This window comes from Panicum virgatum, chromosome 3N, assembly GCF_016808335.1.
Source record: "Panicum virgatum strain AP13 chromosome 3N, P.virgatum_v5, whole genome shotgun sequence".
Lineage (NCBI taxonomy): Eukaryota > Viridiplantae > Streptophyta > Magnoliopsida > Poales > Poaceae > Panicum > Panicum virgatum.
Genome location: NC_053147.1, coordinates 41548984 through 41561934, shown reverse-complemented (window position 1 = coordinate 41561934; position 12951 = coordinate 41548984).

The window sequence follows — 12951 nt, the reverse complement described above, 5'->3', positions numbered from 1 at the left end:
GCCTGGCACAGCTCCTATTGCAAAGCGGCCCTATCGTATGGCACCTATAGAGCATGAAGAAGTTAAGAAGACTATTGATGAGTTGCTAGCCAAGGGCTATATCCGTCGCAGCTTCTCTCCTTGGGCTTTTCCATTGCTGCTAGTAGATAAGAAGGATGGCTCGAAGAGGATGTGTGTGGATTATCGGGAGCTGAATGCAGTCACTATCAAGAACAAGCATCCACTGCCCCGTATTGAGGATCTCTTCGATTTGCTTCGAGGTGCTCGTATATTCTCGAAGATTGATCTTCGTTCGGGTTATTTTCAGCTGAGGATCCGTCCTGGGGATATTCCGAAGATGGCATTCACCTGCAAGTACGGGCTATATGAGTATACAGTCATGTCCTTCGGCTTGACTAATGCCCCGGCTTTCTTCATGCACCTGATGAACATGGTCTTCATGGATTATCTGGATGTCTTCGTGGTGATCTTTATTGATGATATTCTGATCTTCTCCAAGACAGAAGAAGAGCATGAGGAGCATCTGAGACTCGTATTGCAGAGATTGAGAGAGCATCAGTTGTATGCCAAGTTCAGCAAGTGCGAGTTCTGGATTGACGAGGTTCCATTCCTCGGTCATGTTATCTCTCAGGGAGGCATTGCTGTTGATCCGAGCAAGGTGAAGGATGTGCTCGAGTGGGAGACACCGCAGACAGTGAAGGAAGTCAGATCTTTCTTGGGCTTAGCTGGATATTATCGGAGGTTCATCGAGAATTTCTCCAAGATCGCAAAGCCTTTGACTTCTTTGCTGGAGAAGAATGTGGCTTTCGTATGGACTGATGAGCGTCAGAGGGCCTTTGATGAGCTGAAGAAGAGGTTGACTACGGCGCCAGTCCTGACTCTGCCAGACCAGACCAAGAGGTTCACGGTGTATTGTGATGCTTCGAAGGATGGTCTTGGGTGTGTTCTGATGCAGGAGGGCAGAGTGATTGCTTATGCTTCACGGCAGTTACGTCGGCATGAGCTGAATTATTCCACTCATGATCTTGAGTTAGCCGCAGTTGTGCATGCTCTGAAGATTTGGAGGCACTACTTGTATGGGCAGCGGTGTGATATCTACACTGATCACAAGAGCCTCAAGTACATTTTCACGTAGAATGAGCTGAACATGCGGCAGAGAAGATGGTTAGAATTGGTCAAGGACTATGACCTGGAGATTCACTATCATCCGGGCAAGGCCAATGTTGTAGCAGATACTTTGAGCAGAAGGAGTTATGTCAACATGGCCGTTGCTTTCCAGATGCCACCAGAGTTATGCGAGGAGTTCGAGTAGTTGAGTCTGGGTTTCTTGCATCATACATCCAGTGCAGCTTTTGAGGCAGTACCGACTCTAGAGTCAGAGATCAGGCAGCATCAGAAAGATGATGAGAAGCTGCAGGAGATTCGTGAGTTGCTCAAGAAGGGCAAGGCTCCTCATTTCAGAGAGGATGATCAGGGTACTTTGTGGTACAAGAACCGGATCTGTGTGCCAGATGTGAAGGATCTCCGGAAGTTGATTCTGAGTGAGGCCCATGATACAGCTTACTCTATTCACCCGGGCAGCACGAAGATGTATTATGATCTGAAGGAACATTTCTGGTGGTATGGGATGAAGCGTTCAGTGGCAGAGTACGTGGCTATTTGTGACACCTGTCAGCGTGTCAAGGCTGAGCATCAGAGGCCAGCAGGTCTGTTACAGCCTTTGAAGATTCCAGAGTGGAAATGGGAGGAAATCACTATGGACTTCATTGTTGGATTGCCTCGTACTCAGAAAGGGTACAACTCTATATGGGTAGTAGTGGATCGATTGACGAAGGTTGCTCACTTCATTCCAGTGAACACTACTTACTCCGGTGCTAGACTTGCGGAGTTGTACATCTCTCGGATTGTCTGCTTGCATGGTGTGCCGAAGAAGATTATATCTGACAGAGGGTCTCAGTTCACTTCTCGTTTCTGGGAGCAGCTCCATGATTCGTTGGATACGAAGCTGCGTTTCAGTATGGCTTATCACCCTCAGACAGATGGGCAGATAGAGAGAACCAACCAAGTGTTGGAGGATATGCTGAGAGCTTGTGCTATCCAGTATGGTACTAGTTGGGATAAGTGCCTGTCATATGCTGAGTTCTCATATAACAACAGCTATCAGGCTAGTCTGAAGAAGTCTCCCTTTGAGGCATTGTATGGCAGAAAGTGCAGGACTCCTCTCTATTGGGATCAGATTGGTGAGAAGCAGCTCTTTGGCCCTGAGATCATAGATGATGCAGAGCAGATGGTTCAGGCTGTGCGAGAAAATCTGAGGATTGCACAGAGCAGACAGAAGAGCTATGCTGATGGCAAACGGAGAGACCTGACTTTCAGTGTCGGTGATTATGTGTATCTGAAGGTGTCTCCGATGACAGGAATCCGCAGATTTAATGTCAAAGGGAAGTTAGCACCTCGGTATGTGGGGCCATTCAAGGTGCTAGAGCGGAAAGGCGAAGTTGCTTATCGCCTGGAGTTACCTCTCAGCCTCTCAGGAGTTCATGATGTCTTCCATATATCTCAGCTGAAGAGGTGTTTGCGAGTACCCGAGGAGCAGGCACCACTGAATGGAGTAGATGTGCAGGAAGATCTGACTTATACCGAGCATCCGGTGAAAATTCTGGAGACATCAGAGAGGGTTACTCGGAACAAGCGCATCAAGATGTGCAGAGTTCAGTGGAGTCACCACAGTGAAGCTGAGGCTACTTGGGAGCGAGAAGATGAGCTGAAGAAGACATATCCAGATCGCTTTGCTAGCCAGCCCAGCTAAATCTCGAGGACGAGATTTCTTTAAGGGGGTAGGGTATGTAACACCCTAACTTTTAAATTCCAGCATTTAGTAATAAATTTAAATGGCTTTATTCTATTTCTAAGGTTTATTGTGTTTAGCCTTGCATTTAATTTAATTTTGTTTCATAAGTATTAAAATTTTGCCATAGGTTTAAATTTTGTGTTGCATTCATGCTGGTGCATAGCTTTTAATTGATTAAGTGTGGTTTGAATTCAAATTGGTATTTGAATTCAACCTTTGTTTGAACTAGAAATAGAAAAGATTAGAAATGGAAAAAGAATGGCAAAACCCAAAACCCAGCTAAACCCAAAACCCCAGCCCAACCCAACAGCCCAGGCCCACTCCTCCCCGGCCCGACCTCAGGCGGCCCACCCCCTCTCTCCCCCGCTCGGCCCGCACCCGACAGCCCGAGCCGGCCCAACGCTCGCCCCGCCCTCCACGCGCAGCCCAGCCAGCGCCGCAGCGCCCGTCTCTCTGACCGCCCGGGCCCGCTCGTCAGCGGCCTCCTCTCCACCTTCCTTCTTCCACCTCGCGCCCGAACTCCTCTGCTCCGCTCCGCCTGCACCCCCGCTGCCCGTGGCCCCGCTCCGCCCCGTGCGCACGCCCGTGGCCCACTGGCCAGCTGTACCTGCGCCCTACCCTTCTAGAAGCGTCAACCCCGGGCAAATCGGTTGCTCGAGATCCGCCTTCGCCGCGCTGAGCCCGCGATCCTCGCCGGACTTCTTTCCGCCACGCCCGAATCCACGGCCCTGTCTATAATTGGCCCCCACGTACCTCATCTGCACTCCATCTTCCGTTCCGCGCCATCCAGAGCCCGAGATCCACCCCGCCGCTCCGCTCCGCCGCGCCGACCTCCCTGCGCCGCCGCAGACCGGCCTCGCCACTGCCTCCCAGGCCCTGCACCGCACCGCAGGAGAACCGCCGTGCACCCTGGGGACCTCCCCAAGGTCTTTGCCCCAGAGACCAGGCCCCACCTCGCCGGAATTCGCGCGCGAATCACTCGACGGTGAGTTGCGCCGCTCGCTTGGGTTCACGCCGCCAGCGTCTCCCGTGCCCCGCTGACCCCCGGTCTTGCTTCGTAGAGCCGCCACGCGTCGATCCAAGGAATCCAGGCGCCTGGAGGAACCCCGCGCCGCCCGGACCACGAACGCCGCCCCTTCACCGCCGCCGGTCGAAGTCGCCGGGCCTCTACGCTGCAAGTCCGACCGCCTCGACCCCCTCGGTGAGCTGCGCACCGACCCCTCTTGCTTCTGCGCTACTTCCCGTAGCCAAGGCACACCCTGGGCGCCAGAACGCGCGCACGCCGGCGAGCCTGTCCGCTCAGAGCCGCCACCTCAGTCGAATACACCGCCCTGAACCCCGCCAACCCTCGCTGTGGCCCTAGGTCGATCACGCATGGCGTGATGAGCCGCCCAGACCCAAGCTCGGGTCGATTTGACGCCCGGAGCACCAAGTTTGGAGAAATCCGGCGAGCTTTTCCCCACGCGCCGCCGCGGGAGAAGAATTCCGGCGCGTTCCGCCGCCGCCCCACGCACCAACTGCTCTGCGCCGTCCGATCAGGAACGGGCGCTCGAGATTAGAACTCAGGCCCTTTAGATCCGAGCCGTCAGATCCAAAACCAGCGGCCCAGATTAGAAGATACCCCTTCACGCGTTACTTTTGTTAAAGAGGCCCTCAGTTTTTCTTTATTTAACCCGCAGTCCACCTCAGTTGAAAAATAATTCCAAATCTGCCCTTCCTTTTATGTTTTAGACCCTAAGCTTCTTTAAAATAGAACCCGCCGTCCATAGCTGCTGTTTTTACACGTTAGACCCTAGATTTAGTCTTTAATTACGTCTAGGCCCTCGGTTTTAGCAGAAAACCCCCTGGAACCTTAGTTTTCTTACAGATAAGCCCCTAGAACTTGTTTTTAGCCTAGAAAATGCGTCTTAGCTCCGTTTTTAGCGTTCTTTATATCCACGCGATCGTTGTAACGAGTAGAATAGTTTTAGCTTAGTTTTTCTTGCTGTTTTTATGTATTGATGTACTGTTCTTTAGCTTTTTGTTAGAGTTTGCTTGTATACTTATTGTTGTGCATTGTTTTGGCCCTGTGTTCGTGAGTAGACGCTGATCCAGTTGAGGAGCCCCAGTACCAGTACCCGGAGCAGCCGTCTTCTGAGCACTTTGAGCAGCAGCCAGAGCAGTACGAGGAAGGCAAGTATAACATGAACAACCTATCATCTTTAAATACAATTTCATACTGCATTTAATACTGTATGCCTATAAGGATTTCCTAGCCACTTTATATCCTTTATATTTATCCTTGGGTTGCATTTTGGTTAGTTGTGCTAGGTTGCTGCGCTATAACACACTCTGGTCCTTTTTAATTAATTTGATTAATGGTTTACTTGAACTTAATTCTGAGAATGGCCCTCTGTGTGGATGAGTGGCTCACGTCTCGTTAAAAGTTGTTTTTGTAGAAACATGGTTTAGGGGGCCAGCACGGTGCTTAGTGCTTGGTTGGCCACTCTCCATAAGGACCGGTTCATAGAGCGACAACCTGGGACAACAGCGCTACCACAAGGCTAGAATGGGATAGACTTGGCGTAATAACTAGATCTTTTTGGTTTGGAGTAACTTACCTGCGGGGCAAGAGTAGTAAGCTTCAATGGTCCCTGCTCCTCCGGCTGGTCTGTGCTTGGTTTGCGTACCTGTGCTTGTACCCCCGTGAGGTGGGCCCCATCGTCGCCGACCTAACTCTCGCGGTTACGCCTTACCAACGAGATTCTTTGTAAAGGCCTCGTAGTGAGTCGCTGGCCATCTCACCTAAGGAAGTGTGATGAACAACTGGCGTAGCTCACGACTTGTGGGTAAAGATGTGCAACCTCTGCAGAGTGTAAAACTGGTATACTAGCCGTGCTCACGGTTATGAGCGGCCCAGATCCTCCTTTTGATTAGTGGAGTTATCTCCTTCCGACGAGGGAGGTGCTTCTCGGGGTTACCTTGGTGGCTTGGTTTCGGTTTGGTTCTCAGTAGTAACATGTTTAATCTTGATTAATTACTATGTAACTGGGATAATGGTAATTCATCAACTCGTAGTAAATAGCTTTAATAAAATTTTGCCAACACTTAAAAGCTAATGCAGTTGAGTCAGCCAGCCTAGAGCCTCATAGTTTGTGTTATACTTGTTGAGTACAAGTTGTGTACTCACTCTTGCCTCTTCTCTACTTTTTCCTCTTGGCTACGCTACTGCTGCTCAGTTCCTGCCGACACGAGGGAGTTCGTCCAGCGCTACCAGGACTTCGAGGACTTCTAGGTGCTTCGTCTCCCAGTCGACGTCCCTGTGGCGCCCTGCTTCAGCTTCGGAGAGCTTTATCATATTTTGTACTTCGCTTCCGCTGTATCAGACATTTTTGTCATTATTGTAATAAATAACATTCGTATTAGGAGCTCGAGGGGAGCGATGCTCAATCTGGTAGCTCGGTGGCCAGCCGCTTGCGAGTGCTGGGCGATCAGGTCTCCGAGCACACCAAGAGTACTTTCCGCCTCGGCATCCAATGAGCCCTCGCCGTGGCTTCGACGCACTACCTCATGGATCTCAAGACGGTGTCGTTAGGATACGTCGTCCCGACCGACGCCAGTCTGGACACCGCGTCGGCCATCATGAACGACGCCAACACCGCCGTCGAGGAGTTCGCCACCGCCCTAGCCAGGAAACTTGAAGCTGACATCCCCCCATAGCCGAATTCGACGCCAGTGAAGACCCACAGGGAGGGGAGGATGACCTGTAAAGAATCTGGGCCTCAGAGCCCATGTAATAAGTTAGTACTTTATCGAAATTGTACTTATGGATTGAAAAATTTGTTGATGTAAGTCGACAGCGTGGCCCATCGAGGCCTTGTGCATTCGAGCCCTCATTTCTCTCCTTAACTTCCGTGTTCTCGTATGCATCTCAGATAGTATTCAGCAAGGAAGCTTGCATTCATAGACAACCTAGGCATAGGGAGGTGAGTGGGGATGCCGTATCCCGGAGGCGTAGGTGGTCCCGCAGTTCGGTCGATCCCGTTCCTTAGTCGCTTATGCCTTGCGTCTACCTTTCTAAGTACACGAGAAACTTAGATACAGAAATTTTTCAAAAAAAACGTTGGCAATTTTCGGGGACGTTCGGGGGTTCCCCCCGTAGTAGCCCCCAAGGGAGGCTTGGCTTTGCCGAGGGTAAAGCCAAGCGTACCTCAGTGTCCATGCGTATCTGAGCACCCGAGGGTCCAGAAAGTTCCCAAAAAATAAATAAGTAAAGCGTACTTTTTATTGCTTCGAGAAATTTTAAATACAATTACAAACGATGTACAAATAGCTTAGAATTCTAAGGATAGAAGCGATGTAGCTGCTGTATGTTCCAAGCGTTAGTGAAGACTTCGCCGTTCTCGTTTGCTAGCTTGTACGTGCCAGGCTTGAGTACCTCCGCGATGATGTAAGGGCCTTCCCATGGCGGTGAAAGCTTATGGCGTCCCCTGTTGTCTTGCCGAAGCCTCAGCACCAAGTCTCCCTTGTTGAGGTCTCGGCGCCAAATTCTCTACGCCTGATATCTTTGCAAGGATTGCTGATAACACGCGGAGTGTAGGAGTGCCACATCTAGAGCTTCGTCCACTTGGTCCAGCGAGTCCTCGCGGGCTCGCTGGTTCTGCTCTCTTGGTAGGCCTTGAGCCTCGGTGACCCATACTCCAGGTCTGTAGGGAGCATGGCCTCGGCGCCATAGACGAGGAAGAATGGGGTAAAGCCCATGGCCCTGCTTGGGGTCATCCTCAAGCTCCAGATAACCGAGGGTAGCTCTATGAGCCACCTCCAGCCAAACTTGTTCAGCTTGTTGAAGATCCTTGGCTTGAGGCCTTGGAGGATCATGCCTTTGGCACGCTCCACTTGCACATTTGTCTGTGGGTACGCCACAGCCGACCAGTCCACGCGTATGTGGTAGCTGTCGTAGAACACCAAGAATTTCTTGCCCGTGAACTGGGTGCCGTTGTCGGTGATGATCAAATTCGAGACCCCGAACATGAAGACAATGTCAGTAAAGAACAGAACAGCTTGCTTGGATCTAATCTTGCCGATGGGTCGAGCCTTGATCCATTTGGAGAACTTGTCGACTGATACCAACAAGTGGGTGAAGCCCCCGGGTGCCTTCTGCAGCGGGCCGACGAGGTCCAGGCCCCACACGGCAAACGGCCACGTGATGGGGATGGTCTGCAGAGCGTGGGCCGGGAGGTGCGTCTTCCGGGCGTAGAACTGGTAACCCTCGCAGGTCTGCACGACGTCGATGGCGTCTGTGACCGCGGTGGGCCAGTAAAAGCCCGCCGAAACGCGTTTTCCACGAGGGTGCATGGCGCGGTGTGATGACTGCAGATGCCAGCGTGGATGTCACGGATCAGCTCCTTGCCCTCGGGGATGGGAATGCATCATTGCAGAACGCCCGAGGGACTGCGCTTATATAGCTCGTCATCGACTAGAACGAAGGACTTGGCCCGCCTAGCGATGCGCCGTGCCTGAGCACGGTCCGACGGTAGGACCCCTTGAATCATCTAGTCAAGGTACTGGGTGCGCAAATCTCACGAAGGCAGGGCCTCGTCGATCTCCATTGCTTCAGCCTCGTCCATAGAGGAGGTCTCAAAGTCAGTGTCCATGGCCTCGAGCTCCTCCGTTGTGGGGTCCTCGGCCGATGGCCCCGTGGTTGCAGCCCCCGAGGGTCCGGGCGCCGCTCAGATGGCTTCTATAGGTTCTTGAAGTTGACAGACAGCTTGGTGAGGTCACAGGCAAAGACGTTCGGGGGAACGGTAGTCCGCCCGTACGCGATCTTGGCTAGCTGGTCCGCTTCCTCGTTGTACTTGCGTGCGATGTGGTTGAGCTCGAGCCCGTCAAACCTGTCCTTGAGGAGATGCACTGCATTGCAGTATGCCTCCATTTTATCGTCGTGGTAGCTTGCTTCCTTCATCACCTGATCGGTGATGAGCTGGGAATCTCCCCGGACGTCGAGATGCCTGATGCCGAGCTCAATGGCGATGCGGAGGCCACAAAGGAGGGCCTCGTACTCCGCCATGTTGTTGGACGCCGTAAAGTGCAAACGCACCATGTAGCGCATGTGCTCTCCGAGGGGTGAGATGAAGAGCAGGCCCGCGCCTACGCCGGTCTTCATCACCGATCCGTCGAAGTACATGAGCCAACATTTGTCTTGAATCTGCGGTGGGGGCAGCTGAGTGTCGGTCCACTCGGCTATGAAATCTGCCAAGATCTGGGATTTGACTGCCTTGCGAGGTGCATAGGTGAGGGTCCCTCCCATTAGCTCCACTGACCACTTGGCTATCCTACCCGTGACCTCTCGGTTGTGGACTATTTCCCCGAGGGGGAAGGATGAGACCACGGTAACGGGGTGGGCCTCGAAGTAGTGGCGCAGCTTGCGCCGGGCCAAGACTACTGCGTAGAGTAGCTTCTGGATTTGTGAATACCGTGTCTTGGTTTCAGACAGCACTTCACTGATGAAGTACACCGGCCTCTAGACAGGCAGAGCGTGTCCCTCCTCTTGTCGTTCCACAACGTTAGCCGCGCTGACCACTTGAGTTGTTGCTGCTACGTATAGGTAGAGGGGCTCGCTGTCCACTGGTGGTGTTAGGATCAGAGTGCTCGTAAGCGACGCCTTGAGTTTGTCGTGGGTCTCCTGGGCCTTGGGGGTCCATGAGAAGCGTTCGGACTTCCTCAGGAGTCGATACAGGGGCAAGCCTTTCTCGCCAAGACGCGAGATGAATCGGCTAAGGGACGCTAGGCATCCCATGACCCTCTGTACCCCCTTTAGGTCTCGAATCGGTCCCATCCGAGTGATGGCCGAGACTTTCTCAGGGTTGGGTTCAATGCCCCGCTGGGAGACAATGAAGCCAAAGAGCATGCCTCGAGGGACTCCAAACACGCACTTTTCGGGGTTGAGCTTCACCCCCCAGCCCTAAGGCAATCAAACGCGATCCTGAGATTGGCTACCAGGTCGTCCGCCTTCCTAGATTTTAAAATGATGTCGTCGACATATGCCTCTACAGTCCGCCCTATATGATCTCGAAACACATGGAGCATACATCGCTGGTACGTTGCTCTGGCGTTTCTAAGGTCAAAGGGCATCGTGGCATAGCAGTACATGCCGAAAGGGGTAATAAAAGAAGTCGCGAGCTGGTCGGACTCTTTCATCTTGATTTGGTGGTAACCAGAGTATGCATCGAGAATGGATAAAAGTTCACATCCCGCAGTTGAATCAACGATTTGATCAATACGTGGCAAAGGAAAGGGAACTTTAGGACATGCTTTATTTAAACTAGTGTAGTCTACACACATCCTCCATTTCCCACTCTTTTTCTTAACTAATATGGGATAACCTAGCCACTCGAGATGGAATACCTCCTTGATGAATCCGGCCTCCTTGAGCTTGTGCACCTCCTTGCCGATCGCGTGCCGTTTGAGCTCGTCGAAGCGCCGCAGGCGCTGCTTGACCGGCTTGGAGTTCGGCAAGATATCAAGGGAGTGCTCGGCGACCTCCCTCGGGATGCCAGGCATGTCAGAGGGGCTCCATGCGAAGATGTCAGTGTTGGCGCAGAGAAAGTCAACGAGCACCACTTCCTATTTGCTGCTGAGCGTGGCGCTGATCTTCAGCGTCTTGCCATCGGGGGTCTTCGGGTTGAGGGGGACGTCCTTGGTGCCCTCGGCAGGCTCAAAGGTGCCCGTGTGCCGCTGCTTGGAGTCCATGGCCTCCTCGGCCATTCCTTGCAGCTGCGCGGCGAGGGCCTCGTCGAGCGCCAGAGCCTCGTCGTGCTCGACACACTCTATGTTGCACTCGTAGGCGTGCTTGAACGAGGAGCTGACGGTGATAACACCCTTCGGGCCCGACATCTTCAGCTTGAGGAGGTGTAGTTGGGGATGGCCATGAACTTGGCGTAGCAGGGACGGCCAAGGATGGCTTGGTAGGCTCCCCGGAACCCCACCACCTCGAAGGTGAGCACTTCCTTACGGTAGTTGGCTGCCGTGTCGAAGCAGACGGGTAGGTCGTTCTGGCCGAGGGGTTGGACTCGCTTCCCCGGTGCCACACCGTGGAACGGTGACTTGCTGGGGCGGAGCTTGTCTAGTCCGATCCCCATGAGCTCCAAGGTGTGGGCGTACATGATGTTGAGGCTGCTGCCTCCGTCCATGAGCACCTTGGAGAAGCGGGTGTTGCCGATGATGGGGTCGACAACGAGTGGATACCGTCCCGGGTGTGGGACGTAGTCGGGGTGGTTCTCGCGGCCGAAGGAAATGGTGTCCTCCGATCAGTCGAGGTAGGATGGCGTGGCCTTGGTAACAGAGAAGACTTCCCGGCACTCACACTTGCGCTGTCGAGAGGTCATGTTCGTCGTCGGCCCACCAAAGATGAAGAAGGCGTTCTCCACCGGGGGGAACTCGTCGTCTCCATCTTTGTCGCTAGCATCCTTCTTCTTGTCCTCGTCATGATTCGTGACGCGGTGTAAGTACTTTCGGAGCATCTCGCACTGCTCGAGGGTGTGGTTGACCGAGCCCTTGTGGTAAGGGCAAGGCTTCTTGAGCATGTCGTCGAACAGGACACCACCGCCTCGAGGGGGGCCTCGAGGTCCTTTGCGGTCCGGGGCAGCAATGAAGGCCTCGTCGGAGTCCTCCGCCTGTCCCAGTCCACCCTGGTTCGGTGGGGCTGGCTTCTTTCCTTTCTTCCCCCGCTTTTGTTTCTTGGTGGGGGCGTTGGTCTTGGCGCTGCTGCCCTCTGCGGGCGCATCTTCCTTGCGCTTGTTCGCCTTGCCGTCAAAGATGGCACTAACTGCCTTCTCACCGGCGGCATCGAACAGCTCGTTGGTATTGGCAGGACGGCTTTGCGCAAGCTCGTGCACCAGGTTCCTGCACATCGTGCCTTCAAGGAAGGCGTTGATGACCTCGACGTGGGTGACGCTGGGGAGCTCGGTGCATTGCTTGGAGAAGCGCCGCACGTAGTAGCACAGGGACTCATTGGGCTTCTGCCGACACCCTTTGAGGTCCCAGGAGTTCCCAGGGTGCACGTAAGTGCCCTGGAAGTTGCCCACGAAGATCTTGACTAGGTCGGCCCAGTCGTGGATCTGGTCCGCGGGCAAGTGCTTGAGCCACGTTCGTGTGGCGTCGGCGAGGTGAAGGGGGAGGTTGCGGATGATGACCGCGTCGTCCGTTGCACCGCCCAGCTGGCATGCTAGGCGGTAGTCATTGAGCCAGACCGCAGGATCGCTCTCTTCCGAGTACTTGACGAGGGTGGTGGGCTGTCGACAGCGCGAGGGAAATGGAGTGGTACGAATCTCCCGGCTGAACACACGGGTGCCCGGAGGCTCCCGTGACTTGCCCCTGTCATGCACGGGGTCGAAGCGACCACCCCGTCGCGGGGTGTACTTCCTGCCATTGATGATGTTACGGGCGTCGCCGTCGCCGGCGTGTCCGTGCGTGTCGTGGAGTCGCTCCCTTGCGGGAGTCCTTCCGATGCGGTCGTGTACCGAGGGTGCTCTCGCACCATCCGCTGTGGCTGCTTTTCCCTTCCCTCCTGGTGGAGTGTGTACCGAAGCCTCACGGTCCTGCTGTGCAGTCCTACCGGCCTTTGCCGGTGCCGCTGAATGCATTCGATACATGGAGCTCTCAGCCTGCTACACCGTAGCCTGCTCGATGAGCACCTGTGCCTCACGGCGCAGGTGCGACCCGAAGTCATTGATGGCTCGGGCATTGCTTGGAGTAGGTAGGCCGCAGTGACGAGTTTTTTCTCCAGCCGTTTTCAGTTCTGGTGGTTTGTCGACGTTGTCGTCGGCTAGGATCTGCTCCCAGGCGATGCGCCCCGCCGCCTGGGCATGTGCGCCATGCATGGTGCGCTGCTGCTCGAGTGCGGTGCGCAGCTCCTGTGTGTGCCGACGCTGCTCGTCGAGCTTGGCTTGAAGCTCCTTGAGTTGCGCCAGCTGTGCTTGCCGTACCGCCGAGCTTGATGAACAAGAAAGGGTCGCGGCAGGCACCACCACTTGGTTTGCCTGCGCACCTGCCCCGCCGTTCCCGTCATTGCCTAGAGCGTCGTCGATTTGCCCGTCCACGAGCTCGACCATGAAGCACGCCTG